The sequence below is a fragment of the Loxodonta africana genome, chromosome 10 (genome assembly GCF_030014295.1).
Source record: "Loxodonta africana isolate mLoxAfr1 chromosome 10, mLoxAfr1.hap2, whole genome shotgun sequence".
NCBI lineage: Eukaryota > Metazoa > Chordata > Mammalia > Proboscidea > Elephantidae > Loxodonta > Loxodonta africana.
In genome coordinates, this window is record NC_087351.1 from 63,121,621 (window position 1) to 63,134,512 (window position 12,892).

Sequence of the window (12,892 nt, forward strand, 5' to 3'; positions counted from 1 at the left end):
CATTGGGACTTGCTTTGGCATTCACATACTGGGATAAATTCAGGACACACACACACGTATTTGAAATAAAAAAATAATATAAATAGTCGAAATTCTTAAAATTTCAGTCAGAGCCTACATTATAACCAGTATAATTTGTGTGTGTTTATTACTAATATATTTGTACTTATTTCTTCCATCTAAATTTCCATTTTCTTGTTACCCTGCTTCCTCTTTGCTGGTATTTTTGGCTTTTTTTGTCTTTGCTTTTGAGTTTTCTTTCTATTCCCTCTACCTCCTTATTTAATTTGGGAGTTACACTTTATGTATTTTTTCTATTAATGATAGTCCTTAAATTTTTATCATTAATACTTGACTAAATTTAAAGCTAATGTTTCCAAAGCAATGTGAGAATTTCCACATATTAACTTACCTCTTCTCTTTCCCATTTCCATGTTATTGGTGTCTACTCTTTTCTTCTACCTTGTTTCTAATTTCCCTACTAGTCATCAATGTTATCATTATGCTTTGTTTATGGTCAAGCTTATTTAGGTTTATTACCACATCTGCCAACATACCTGTGTTCATCATTGCATCTTGCATCACACCCCTTTCTTCTGGAAATTTCTTTCTTACTAAGGTGCATTTTTAGGGGGTATTTCAGTGAGGGTTTATGAGTGATAAATTCTCCTTGTTTTTGTCCACAACTGTCTATATCATAGCCTCTCTTGAATTTTTAGTTTAGTCAGGTATAGAATTCTACGTTGACAGTTATTTTCTCACAGTAGTATAAAAATGCTGTTTCATTTTCTTCTGGAATATACTGTTACTTTAATGCCATTCTTGCTGTCATTCCTTTGTAGATAATTTGACTCTTCTCTATGTTTGTTTGAATGATAGCATTTTTTTTTTTTAATGTTTTATGTTCTTCAGTTTTACCACAATATATCTAGTGGTAGGTTTATTTTTATTTATGCTCTTACACATTTTTTTTTTTTTTTTAGTGTACTTTTGCACTCTGAGGAATTACGCCTTCATTTCTTCTCAAATGTTGCCTCCTTTGCATTCTCTCTTTTCTCTCCTTCTGGAGATATATTTTAGGCCTTTGCCCGCTAGTCTCCTGTCTCTTAACTAATTTCTCATGTTTTTATCTGTCTGTGCTCTGTTCTGCATACTTTATTCAGATCTGTCTCCCATTTATCTAATACTCTCTTTAGCACTGTTTAATCTGTCACACTCCTTGAGTTTTTAACTTTAATGACTATATTTTTCATTTCTAAAATTTCTGTTTTTGTAAAAGCTCCCGTTTTTTCATGCTTCTTTTTATTATGATTTCTATTCTTCTGAAAAATATCTTCGTCCTTTAAAATAATTTCGTAGTCTGTTTCAGATAGTTCTACTTCCACCAGTACTTAGAATGATAATTATCTCATGTGTTGCATCTGTTGACTGTCCTTGGTAGTTTCTTCATTTCTTGCATAGAGTGTAGTGTTTTATGTGGGGCTCATCATCAGCAGGATTTTTTACCCCTGTGGGATTTCTGTGTGCTCCAGTTGGTTTAAGTGCCCCTACAAGGGATGGCTAAAGCATGGTTTGTGCAAAGTTATGTATTTCTTATATGGGGGGCCTGAGTCTGGTTACAACAGAGAAGATAGAGCTAGCAGCAACTGAGAGGCAAGTTCCAAGTCAGAGGGGACAATACTGAAAGAGCAAGATCCTGGAAAAGGTGAGAGGCCACAATATAAGGAGCCCAGGTTTATCCTTATAAAAAGGAAGAGAAATTCTTCTTTTACTGAAACATGAGGAAAGATCAAGCTGGGGTGAAAAATACAAAGATATTTTGAGAAAAGAATTTGAGAGATCCCCAATCAATTACCTACTCATCTAGAATGATGAAAGATGAGCTTATCATTATAGGTAAGGCAGTCAGCAGACAAGTGTCTGAGGAGACTACTGCTGTTGGAAGTGGTATAGGACAGCAAGAAATGTAAGGATAGTAGATAAGGAGTGGGCCTAGCTAGGATTAGAGAGAATAGATTTATGGATGCAATCTATGTGCTCTGATGATTAGTCTCATACTTAATGGCTATGGAATAAGGGAAGAAAAGGATAAGAGTATTCCAAATTTGGTAATTGACAACCCAGCTATAGGAGGCAACTTGGAAGTGAGCTTAGAATTCTAAGGTTCCGGCAAAAGTTCTGTTTAAATAATTTCTGATGGAGTTAGGTTGGTGTCATGGATTGAATTGTGTCCCCCCAAAATATCTGTCAACCTGGCTAGGTCATGATTCCCAGTATTATATGACTGTCTACCATTTTGTTATCTGATGTGATTTCCCTAGTGTTGTAAATCCTGTCACTATGATGTTAATGAGATGGATTACTGGCAGTTATATTGATGAGATCTACATAAGATAGTATCTTAAGCCAATCTCTTTTGAGATATAAAAGAGAGAAGGGAGCAGAGAGACATGGGAACCTCATACCACCAAGAAAGCAGTGCCAGGAGCAGAGCATGTCCTTCGGACCTGAGACTCCTGCACTGAGATGCTCCCAGACCAAGGGAGGACTGAGGACAAGGACCTTCCTCCAGAGCCAACAGAGAATGCCTTCCTCTGGAGCTGACACCCTGAATTCGGACTTGTAGCTTACTGGACTGTGAGAGAATAATTTTCTCTTTGTTAAAGTCATCCCCTTGTGGTATTTCTGTTATAGCAGCACTAGATGACTAGGAAAACTGGGTAGGGGGCATGTGAAGCCAGAAGGGCACTGACAAACAAGAAGACAAGAGAAGGACGCAGAGAATGGAGGCCCAGATTCAGCAGGCATGAGAGAGCTATGGGGTGAGAAGTAAAGGAGGCTTAGGTCAGGAGGAGGAATTTTCCAGTCTGAGGTCTTGGGGATGGAATAGTTCTCATTGCTGAGCATACCAATAATTATTTGCAGATTTGTTTTTCCCTTGATACTTGATATCTGGAGGAAACGTTAGTTGCTCTGAACTCTACAGCATGGAGACTTCTCATTTCCAATTTCCTCTTCTACAAAGTGAGGTTAGCCAGCCTTGCAGGGCTATTGTCCTGCATTAAAAACAAAAAAAACCCAGTACATATTAGGTGCTTAGCAATTAAAAAAAAAAAAACCTCCAGAGATTGTGTCTTAAACTTACTTGTGGCTATGAAACCAAACCAAACACAGTGCCACTGAGTCGATTCTGACTCATAGCGACCCTATAGGACAGAATAGAACTGCCCCATAGAGTTTTCAAGGAGCTCCTGGCAGACTCGAACAGCTGACCCTTTGGTTAGCAGCCATAGCACTTAACCACTACGCCACCAGTGTTTCCTGTGGTTAAAAAGGGCTTCATATTCTAAAGCCACACACAGGATAGTGTCTCGTGGTAATCATTTCAAAATCACTTAAAGCCTTTGAGTCCTGTCTCTTCAAGTGCTTGTTCATGATTCCTGGAACCTCTGCTTTCTGGGTTGAGGTCTTGGTTTAGGATGTGTAGCAGATAATATAGCCACTCCCTGAGAGCAGCCCAATCTCCCTCCCCTCAGCCATGACTTCCATTTTTCTTGGTGAGCCAGGCAGCTGCATCCTCTGCGGCTGCCGTTGGAGAGTTTCCCGAGTGGTGGCAGTCATTAGCAGGGCTGTGGCTTGGCTGCTGTCAGTGCCAACAGTGGTTGTATCTGCAATCCCATTCCACAAAGCATGCTGGGTGGCTTTGTGCTTTACCACATTGCAGCAGGCTTTGTGGGTCTCTGTCAGCATTTCTTTCCTCTTGCCTTCTTGTCCTCCGTTGTTTCTAGGAGGGAACAGAACTTCATTGCTGAGTCATCACCAGCTGTGATGTGGGAAGTTAGTACAGCTCTTAACCTTTCTGTGTTAATTTTTGACCCCAACTTTGCCCTCCAGAACTCTGAGGGATCTCAAGGGAGAAGATTCTTTGGAAGCAATTGATGTAGCAGGATAATCGGTTGGAATGGGACATGATTCCTCACAGTCCAGTCTTTCTGCCCACTTCTGGGTGGCGGGGGCAGGGATCAGTTCACTATGCCGTTTCATTTGGGCTTGCTTTGGCATCTGCATACTGAGATAAACACAGGTAGCACAATGATGGGATTGCATTAGTTCTCGAAAAAGCACTTATTTGAAAAAGACTGGCCTACTTAGAAAAATGAAATGGAGAAAGAAAAATAAGATAGTGGAAAGGAGCAACAGAGGATCATGGTGGAAGACCAAGTGGATGAGCTGTGCCGGCTCTAAAATGTCCCTGGATGGTGCTCCTCCTAGCTTGCCCTGGGTTTCCCATTCCTCCTAACACATCCAAGTCACAAGTCAAGGGGCATATTCAAAGAGCCTTCTCATTTTGCTGAAATGAGAGTGTCTAGGAGACCCTCTGAGTGACCCTCTGGGTGGAGCAGGGCTTGCAGGTGCTGGAGCTGGGCAGGGCATGAGCTGAGCAGCAGGGAGGGATGTTGGTGAGGGTGGCCACTGCCCACAGAGCCCTAGATATCTCCTTTTGAAAGAAATTTTGGGGTTTTGGCCCATAAAGCACAGTCCAATGAATCACTTCTGCTGAGCTGGGATGGGAAATTGCTAGTTTTTGCCTTTTTATAGTTTCAAATATTTGTAGGAGACATGTAACTATAGATCTTTTTTATCCTCTTTTTACTTTTTCTTTAAAAAAAAAATCATGATTAAAAATATCTTCCCATTCTGCCTCGGGGGATTGAGTTTAAACCCACAATAATCTTGAGAACTGTCCAGGAATTTTGAAGATGAGGAAGCTGGGTCTTGCCCAATGTTCTGTCCTTATTGCAGCTTTTCAAAAAATGTAGGACTAACCCCTGGTCAACTGGCTTTATGTTTTCAGATCAGTCATGGCTTGACTCTTGTGAGTGTTCTGACACTTGACATGAACATTTGTCTAAAGGGACTGCTTCCTGGACTCCCTTAAGGATGATTCTTAATTGTATGACACCACAGTCTGCGGTTGTGACCTGTGGCAGGCACTGTGCTTGTGTTCAGGATTTTTACATCCCTGTGAAGTAAGTATTATTTATTATTCTCATTCAGTAGAGGAATAAAATGAGGCTCAGAAGAGTTAAGTCATTAACCCAAAGTGATGTAGTTGGTAAGTGGCTATGCCAGAATTTGAACCAAGGTCTGTCCTACCCTAAAGCCTATTCTCCTAACTAGTATGCCAGGAGCTCTTTATGGAGTCCATGCCCTCATCAGCCCAAATTTCTATGTGAAGTTTTTGTGTATATGCATTTTTCTGGGAAGATGGATCATGGTCTATCTCAGGTTTTCAAAGGGCTGTGGTCCCACAAAGCTAAGACTCCACTTAACAGTTAGAGTTGGTGGAGCAGTTGGAATGCTTTTGGGTGAAAACAAAAGAAAACCCAACTCAAACTGGCTGTACGTCTGTCGTTATGCACTGTTCAATCAGGGTAGGGCTCTTGCTCAATTTCTCTGTAACTCTCTTGGCTTTGCCCTCCTCCTTTGACATCAGGCTTCCCTTATTGGTTGCAAAATGCCTGCAACAGTTCCAGGTCTAATATCTACTCACCGCATGTCTGAAAGGAGAGCCTTTCTCTCCTCTCCACCATCCATCAAAACTTGTGGGCTCCACTCTGATTGGACCAACCAAGGTCATGTGCCATTATCCTAACCAATCCCTGGGGCTAGGGGATGCCATGCACTGATTGGCTGAGCTCCCTGTCTATTCTTGAATCAATGACAGCTTTAAAGAGGATATGATTACACTGAGTGCCTTAGGCCATTCAGAATCCATTACCAGAGCTGGGGGAAGGATTGTTTTTATCCAAGCAACATGGCCCTTTCATAAAGATTAGGGGAGAGGTGAAATGAATGATGTGGAGGTGCCCAACAATATTCAATATAGTAGTCTTCCCTTGGCATCTTAAAGAAAACTGTAGAACAAACTCCGTATCTTAATGGGACAAGATAAAAGCGAATTCAGCTTCTAGTAGGAAGCTTTCTGGCATGTTAGTGTTCTCTTTGATTTGGAGAGTTTAATACGCTGCAGACACCTTTCCTCTATCCCTAGTCAGAGTCTATTTAGTGAGGCAGGATGTGCCTACCAACTAAGAGATATTTCCTTCAGATGCAATTCTAATTAGAATTGCTGCTTCTGAGAAACACTTCTGTACCATGACTTATGAACTCCTTTGGAATATTTTCCACTTGCTTAAGAGTATATAGTCTCAGACACCAAGGGTGGGTGGGGAAGGGGAAGTGTATTTGAAAATAAGAATGTGAAGGAAGACAGAAGTCTTTTTATGAGAGACTAATCAGAATGAAGACTGTGTGAGTCTGAAAATATAATTATCCTCCTTTATTTGCATGGTAGGGTTTTGATAGAATCTTGACAGCTCTGTTATGAAATGTTAAAATGTAATTTAGGTTAAAAAAAATCTTAATTATCTTAAATTATAGTCTGAAGTCATCCTCCAGGCTTTGATCCTTTATCGTTGTGACACAGTAGGGGCTGAAGGTAGAGCTAATCCAGCAGCCACATTTGCACAAAAGAATGAAAAATAAAATGGCAGTTGGCTGACTGGAGACCACTGGTGGGGGATATATGTGTGCACTGAGGAAAAGCAGTGGGATTTCCTCCTCCCCAGAAGTTTCTGGATGATGCTCTTAAATTCAGAGCAGAGTGGCATTGTGGGTACTTCCATCCATTAGAGAATAAAGCCCAAGCTCCTCAGCACAATATGCAGGCTCTTCAGAACATGGCCTTAAACCACCTTCTCAGACTCAGGGAGGCATAGGGTGCAGTGAGGAGAGTGTGGGTTTGAGAGTTAGAAACTAGACTCTGACCTCCCCCACTGACTTGCTGAGCAACCCAGGATTTACTATTTAAGATCTCTGAGCTTCAGTTTCCTCAATCACCCCTCTGTACTCTCTCAGATATCCGCTTCCTTCTCCCTTCCTTGTATTACTCCCTGTTATGGATTAAATTGTGACCCCCCCCCCAACCCCCAAAGATACCTATGGGTGTAATCCTGTTTGGAAATAGAATTTTCTTTGTTACATTAATTAGAACATGCCCAAGCAGAGTGGGTTTTAAACCTGATAGCTTCTAAGTTAGACACAGACACAAACATGGGGGAAGACAGATGCCCTGTGAGGATCGTGTATAAGCCAAGAAACTGAGGAACTCCCAGGACTACCTACAAGGAAGGAATTGACTTGTTCTAGACCCTTAATCTCTTAATCTCCAAAACTGTGAGAAAATACATTTCTGTTCTTTAAAGTTACTGACTGTCTCACCTTGTCAGGAGACTGGCAGCCTCTAAAGCGTTGTCTCTTTTGACCTCTTCAGAAGCCATCCATCATGAAGACTAAATTCTACACTTGCTGTGTACTCCCCCATTGAGTATTTTTATGTAGATAATCTCATTTAATTTTTACAACAGTCCCTAAAGTAGTTCCTGTCATTACCCCAACTTTTCCAGTGAAGAAACTAAAGCACAGATCAGTCAAGTAAACTGCCGAGGCCACATGGTTAGAAAGAGGTGGGGACAGGTCTAGCACCCAGGCAGTCTCGTTCTGGACCCCCTGCTGTTGAGTGGCCCTGCTGCCTCCTCCACTCATGGTGCATCTGCCCCAGGGTTCTGATGGTACCACAAGTCCACTGATAGCCCACAAGGCTGCCCCTTCCCATGCGTGGCTCTTCTCCTCTGATGTTTTTTGACACAGTTGCTGTCGACCTATGGAATGGTGATAAAAGTTAATGTCTTTTCAGACCTTAATCCCTGGGGCTATCGCTTCAAAAGGAGTCATGATTTAAATGAGGTTTGGTGAAGTTTAATGAATTCAGTGTCAGAAAGATGACCCTCCTAAGGTTTGTGGTGACTTGAAATAGAATTCAACACAAGCCAGTCAATGGGATGCAATGTCCTGGCTTAGCCTACCAGGGTCCGGCATGGAAGTGGATGGAAAGGCCCAGGTGCAAAATGGGCAGAGACATGCATTTCCTTTCTTCTATCAGATGGGGTGTCCTTACACCATTTTTCAGGTTGCTCTTCCCACTCTCGGACCCCGCCCCTGGCTCAGAGACCCTGTGTAACCGCAAAAAAGTGAGAACCAGTTTTTCAATAAACGCATTACACATGCTTATCCCAGGGTGGAATCAAGCCTGGGGGGAGAAAAGAGAACACTGCGGATTTTTATTATTCTTCAGAGCCCCTTGAACTCCATCTGCTTGTCTCAGAGGAAGCACAAATGGTCCTCTGGGGTCTCTCTTGCACCCAGGAAGCTTGAAGGAGTATTCTCTGTCTCAGTTAGGGAAAATCTCCAGAAAGTATTTTTCTGATTTGATTCAAGCGCTTCCTGAACTAGGGATTCTAAATTATACTTAGAGGATCATTTATACAAGATCCTCTCTCTTTGGAGCCTGGTTTGTTGGAGTTTGCTTCGAGGCAAGGGTGTTGACAACAAAAACTTCTTTCTTATTAACAGTTATTTACCCTGCAGAGTTCCTGTGTGTAAACAGAATGGGTATTAACAAGGCTGCAAAAGTTATTGTGGAAAACCATTTGCCCTCAGGCCACTGCATACAACATGCTAAGACGCACAGAAAATCTGCTCAGCCTGGGTGCCAGCCGGCTCTGGGAGAGCTGAGATGCCTCGTTGGGCTCTCCCTCCTGTTCAGAAGCTTTCTCTGTTTTCCGACTTTTGACATGTGGGTCTGTTAATTTGAGAGCTTGCTGTGGCGTCAGCCATGAGAAGCCAGATTCCCTGTAATCCTGTGCATGTAGTATTCTAGACTTGCAACCTTTAAAATAATCAGACATATGAGTACTTGAAGGCTGAACAAAGAAAACTATGAGCTGAAGAAAGGCTGAAAACAAGATGTGACAAGCTTCATAGAAATTATTCATAATTCCATTCTGAGTCATAGCGGGAGTTAAAATAGCATGTAAGCCTGAGACTGTAGCTGGTTAAATGAGAGCACTGGTGTGTTTATTAGTTTCCTCCAATGAGCGCAGGCCAAGTGGAGGCCTTTGGGAGGGAGATCACTGCAAACAAGATGATTTCTTACAGGCCAAATGGCTTTTTGGCTGAAGGTCTCAGAGATTTGGTAACCAGAGTTGGACTGTTACCAAGGAAGAGGCTAAGGGAAACCTCAGCCATAGGTCACCTGAATAGGCTTTTTGGGGGTGGTGGCCCCTTCTCTGTCTTTGCCCCACCCACTGCAGATTCTCTCTGGAAAATGAGGTTGCTATAGCCCAGGGTTTCTCAAAGTGGGATTGATGGACTGCCTACTTTAGAATAACCTAGACCACTTGTTAAATTGCACATCCTAGGTCCTACCCCAGACTCGCTGAATCAGAAACTCTGGCTGTACAGCTGGGGAATCTGCTCTTCTAGAAAATACTCCAGGTACTTTTTTGTACTTAAAAGTTTGAAAACCACTGCTGATGAAGCATAATAGGCAAAGACTTCCTTTTCTCTAGCATAATCTAACCTTTTCTTTAATTCAGTAAGAGAAGGATCTACTACGGTCCAGATTGGACATAGATGGTCAAGAATTTGATGCATTTGAGCAGACTTATTCAGTGCTCATAAAAATGAATTAACAAGAGTTTAATAAGCACTTATGCATAAAATAGGTGCTCAATAATATTTGTTATGTTTGTTGATTTGTTGTAATATCACCGGTGAGAGACACTCCGGTCATGTGGCAGATTCTTGCCCTCAAGGAACTTTACTCTGGTTGGGAATATAAGGCCAACAGTGAAGAAATGTTTTGAGCCCTGAGAGGTAACATACAATTAAGTGCTAAATCGTGTGGTGTAAAAACCATATGTTAGGTAAAAACTGAGGACTGGGGTGGTCAGGGGAAGCTTCATGGAGGAGGTGGGATGTAAGCTGGATTGTGAAGAACTGATAGAATTTGGCCCTAAGAAAGAGGAGAGGAAGTTCCTGGCAAGGGGAACATAATGTCCAGAGGCTCAGAGGTAGAAGTGGGCTGAGGGGCTGATGGCACAGTGAGAAGACCAGTGTGGCTGAAGTGGAGGGATGTGCTGGGAAGTGAGTCAGATGGGGCTGGATTATGATGAAGCCAGGCAGAGGACATTAGGTACAAAAAGGAAATGCCCTTTCTCCCTTGCTATTGCTATTGAAACTGTGAAGGCTGTTGAGTAGCAGGGACAAGACTATTCCATCGTCCCTGCAGGGCCCGGAGAGTTGTTATTATTTCTATGAGCACCCAAGGCTGAGTGCTCCTCACAGGCCAGTGGGGAAAGTAGTGAGAAGTCAGGTTCATCTGAGGAGATCCAGCTTCAAATCTGCATTTGAGATGGATGGCCTGGGGAAGATGGGGCAACAGAGCAGCTCTGGGGCTGCCAGGCCCTTGTTGGGTGGGGAAAGGGGCACGAAGCCAGTCCAAGATGGCTGGAGCCAAATAGAGTTTAGTCAAGGTCACAGGCTATGGAATCCCAAGTGGAGAGGAGGGCCAGGGCTTCACAAGCAGGGCAGAAGGCCAGGGAAGGCATTGAAACTAGTAAATAAGAAAAGATTTGGAACAGCAGAATCTGTGGAATTAGTCTGATTATCCCTGGTAAAACTGGGCTCATGGGATATGTTCTTTGTAAATTCCAACAAAAAGTCAGTGCAGACCCTTAAAGGGCCATCCACCATTGCATGGACACGGGCTGGGGCAAAGCTCCTCGCAGTTGTAGATTAGAGTTAGGACTGGTTTCCTCCACGTGGCATGCTAGCAGGGCCATTCCATAGTCTGCCCAGAGCTGCAAGTGTAAAAGGAGTCATGATGTTACCCTTCTTGGTGGTACTCATCAGCCAGCAACTTGTGCTTTGAGGAAACCCATGTCATAGAAGCAGAAGATGCTCAAACAATAAGGGAAATTTTAAATCGTAGCTCAGGGATGGCAAAGGGATTTTGTTTCCTGTACCAACTCCAATTGATCGATGGTGGCTCCTGGGAGTGCTGGGTCTGGCCTGGATTCAGCTGTGAAGAATGCATCAATTGATTGGTGGTGTCTGCCATGGGTGTGGGGGGTGGTGAGTGAATGGTGGCACCGGTTCCACCTATTTGCCATGTTAGGTTTGTTCCCAACCTCCTGGCCTAACGGAAGTGTATAGGTATTAAGTGTACCATATTGCTCATGGCCACAAAACTCACAGGGATAGACAGGAACTGGAGCTGAGGTCTGGTGTGTTTTCCACTGGATCACACAGCCATTCTACCCTCCTACTCACCATGGGGCTGTCCCGCTGACCTCATTTTCCCAGTCCCACCCTTGGCATTGGTTATACTTTGCATTAGAAGCTTGGTCTCGGAACTAGTTTGCACAGTGGTTAAACTGGTTTCGCAGGTGATCAGGACTCTTGGGGAAGGATTCTTAGGAAGAGGAATTGCAGCTTGATTCAGAATTCCCAAGTGCTGGACAACCCAATGAGATGAGAAGATGACAAGAGTTGACTGAGAAAGAGCAAAAGTAGTATGAATCAGAAAAGCTATCATGAGGAAAGCAGCAGTGGATAGTCATTACTTTTACAGAATCAAAGATGCAAAAATTGAACTTGGAGGTTGTGAACTGCACAAAGTGTGTATGGGGGCACACGGCAGGAAGCATGAAACGTGTTCACTGAGCAACTGCTGTGAGAGGTGGCACAGGCCCTTGGAAAGCACATGAGCACCAGCGTCATTCAAAGCCTGGCTCTGTTGACATAGTTTTCTTCCCCCCCCCCCGCCCCCAGTTGCTGTTGAGCTGATTCTGACTCATGGTGACCCCATTTGTGTCAGAGTAGAAGTGTGCTCCATAGAATTTTCAATGGCTGTGATCTTTCAGAAGGAGATCACCAGGCTTTTCTTTCGAGGCACCTCTGGGTGGATTCAAATTGCCACCTTTTGGTTAATAGCCGAATGCTTAACTGTTTGCACCACTCAGGAACTCCAGAGGTTTTTTTTGGCTGATTTTTGGAAGTAGATTGCCAGCCCTTTCTTCCCAGTCTGTCTTAGTCTGGAAGTTCCACTGAAACCTGTTCAGGATCGTAGCAACACACGAGCCTCCACTGACAGACGGGTGGTGGCCTTGCTTGAGGAACTTTGACTGGGAATCGAACCTGGGTCTCCTGCATGAAAGGCAAGAATTCTACCACTGAACCACCACTAGAGTAGGTACACAATAAACATTAATCAAAAAACAACAACTGGGCTTTCAGCATTTCATCCTCACAACCATGCTGAGGATGGTTCTGATTAGCCCCATTTTTACAGAAGTGAGAGAATTGAGTCAGGTCCCAGAATGGCCAACTCATCCAGGTCTGCAAGGGGCTGATCATGTTACAGATTCCAAATCCCAGTCTCATTCCCCGCTTTGGTAAGAATGTGTCCTGAGGGTACCTACTGTATCAGACAAGGAAAAGGTGGTCTCTGCTTGCTTATTACCGGGCTCTCAGGTGAAAACAAAAATGTCAGCCTCTAGCCTATGGGACCTAAATTTAACTTTTATTCCTATTTACTAGAATAGACACCAGCTCAGTGTGGTGTTTGTTCTTGAGCTGTGTGTGCGTTTTGCTGAGGAATTAATTTCATAAGAAAAGAGTATGTTTGGAACTTTTATAACTGCCTTTGACACTTCTGCTGTTGAACCACTTCTTATCTCCCCTCCCCTGCTTTTTTGCTAAAAATTCAGTGATATGCTGTTTGTTTGAAGAAATTTGAGGCCTACTGAGTTCAGATTGCCTTCAATTGCTTGCGGTATTTTGAGACATAAAATGTTGTTATTTGAAACTGTTCAAAGAGGCTTCTAGCACATGCCCAGGCAGGGCCTCTGGGTGGGCAGAGCGCTGCTGCGCTCCTGGCTCCTCCAGGCTAATAACAGGGTAACATGGCTCCCATCTCAGTACC

General features: G+C 43.2%; 1 long non-coding RNA gene across 1 annotated transcript in view; it reads left to right on the forward strand.

Annotated features, from left to right (window-relative positions):
• Positions 1-6,191, forward strand: part of LOC111750156 (uncharacterized) — a 29,841-nt gene extending 23,650 nt beyond the window's left edge. The window contains exon 5 of the long non-coding RNA XR_002785304.2: positions 4,856-6,191. This is a non-coding gene — a long non-coding RNA (uncharacterized LOC111750156). The remainder of the gene's footprint in view (positions 1-4,855) is intronic.
• Positions 6,192-12,892: the final 6,701 nt, after the last annotated feature.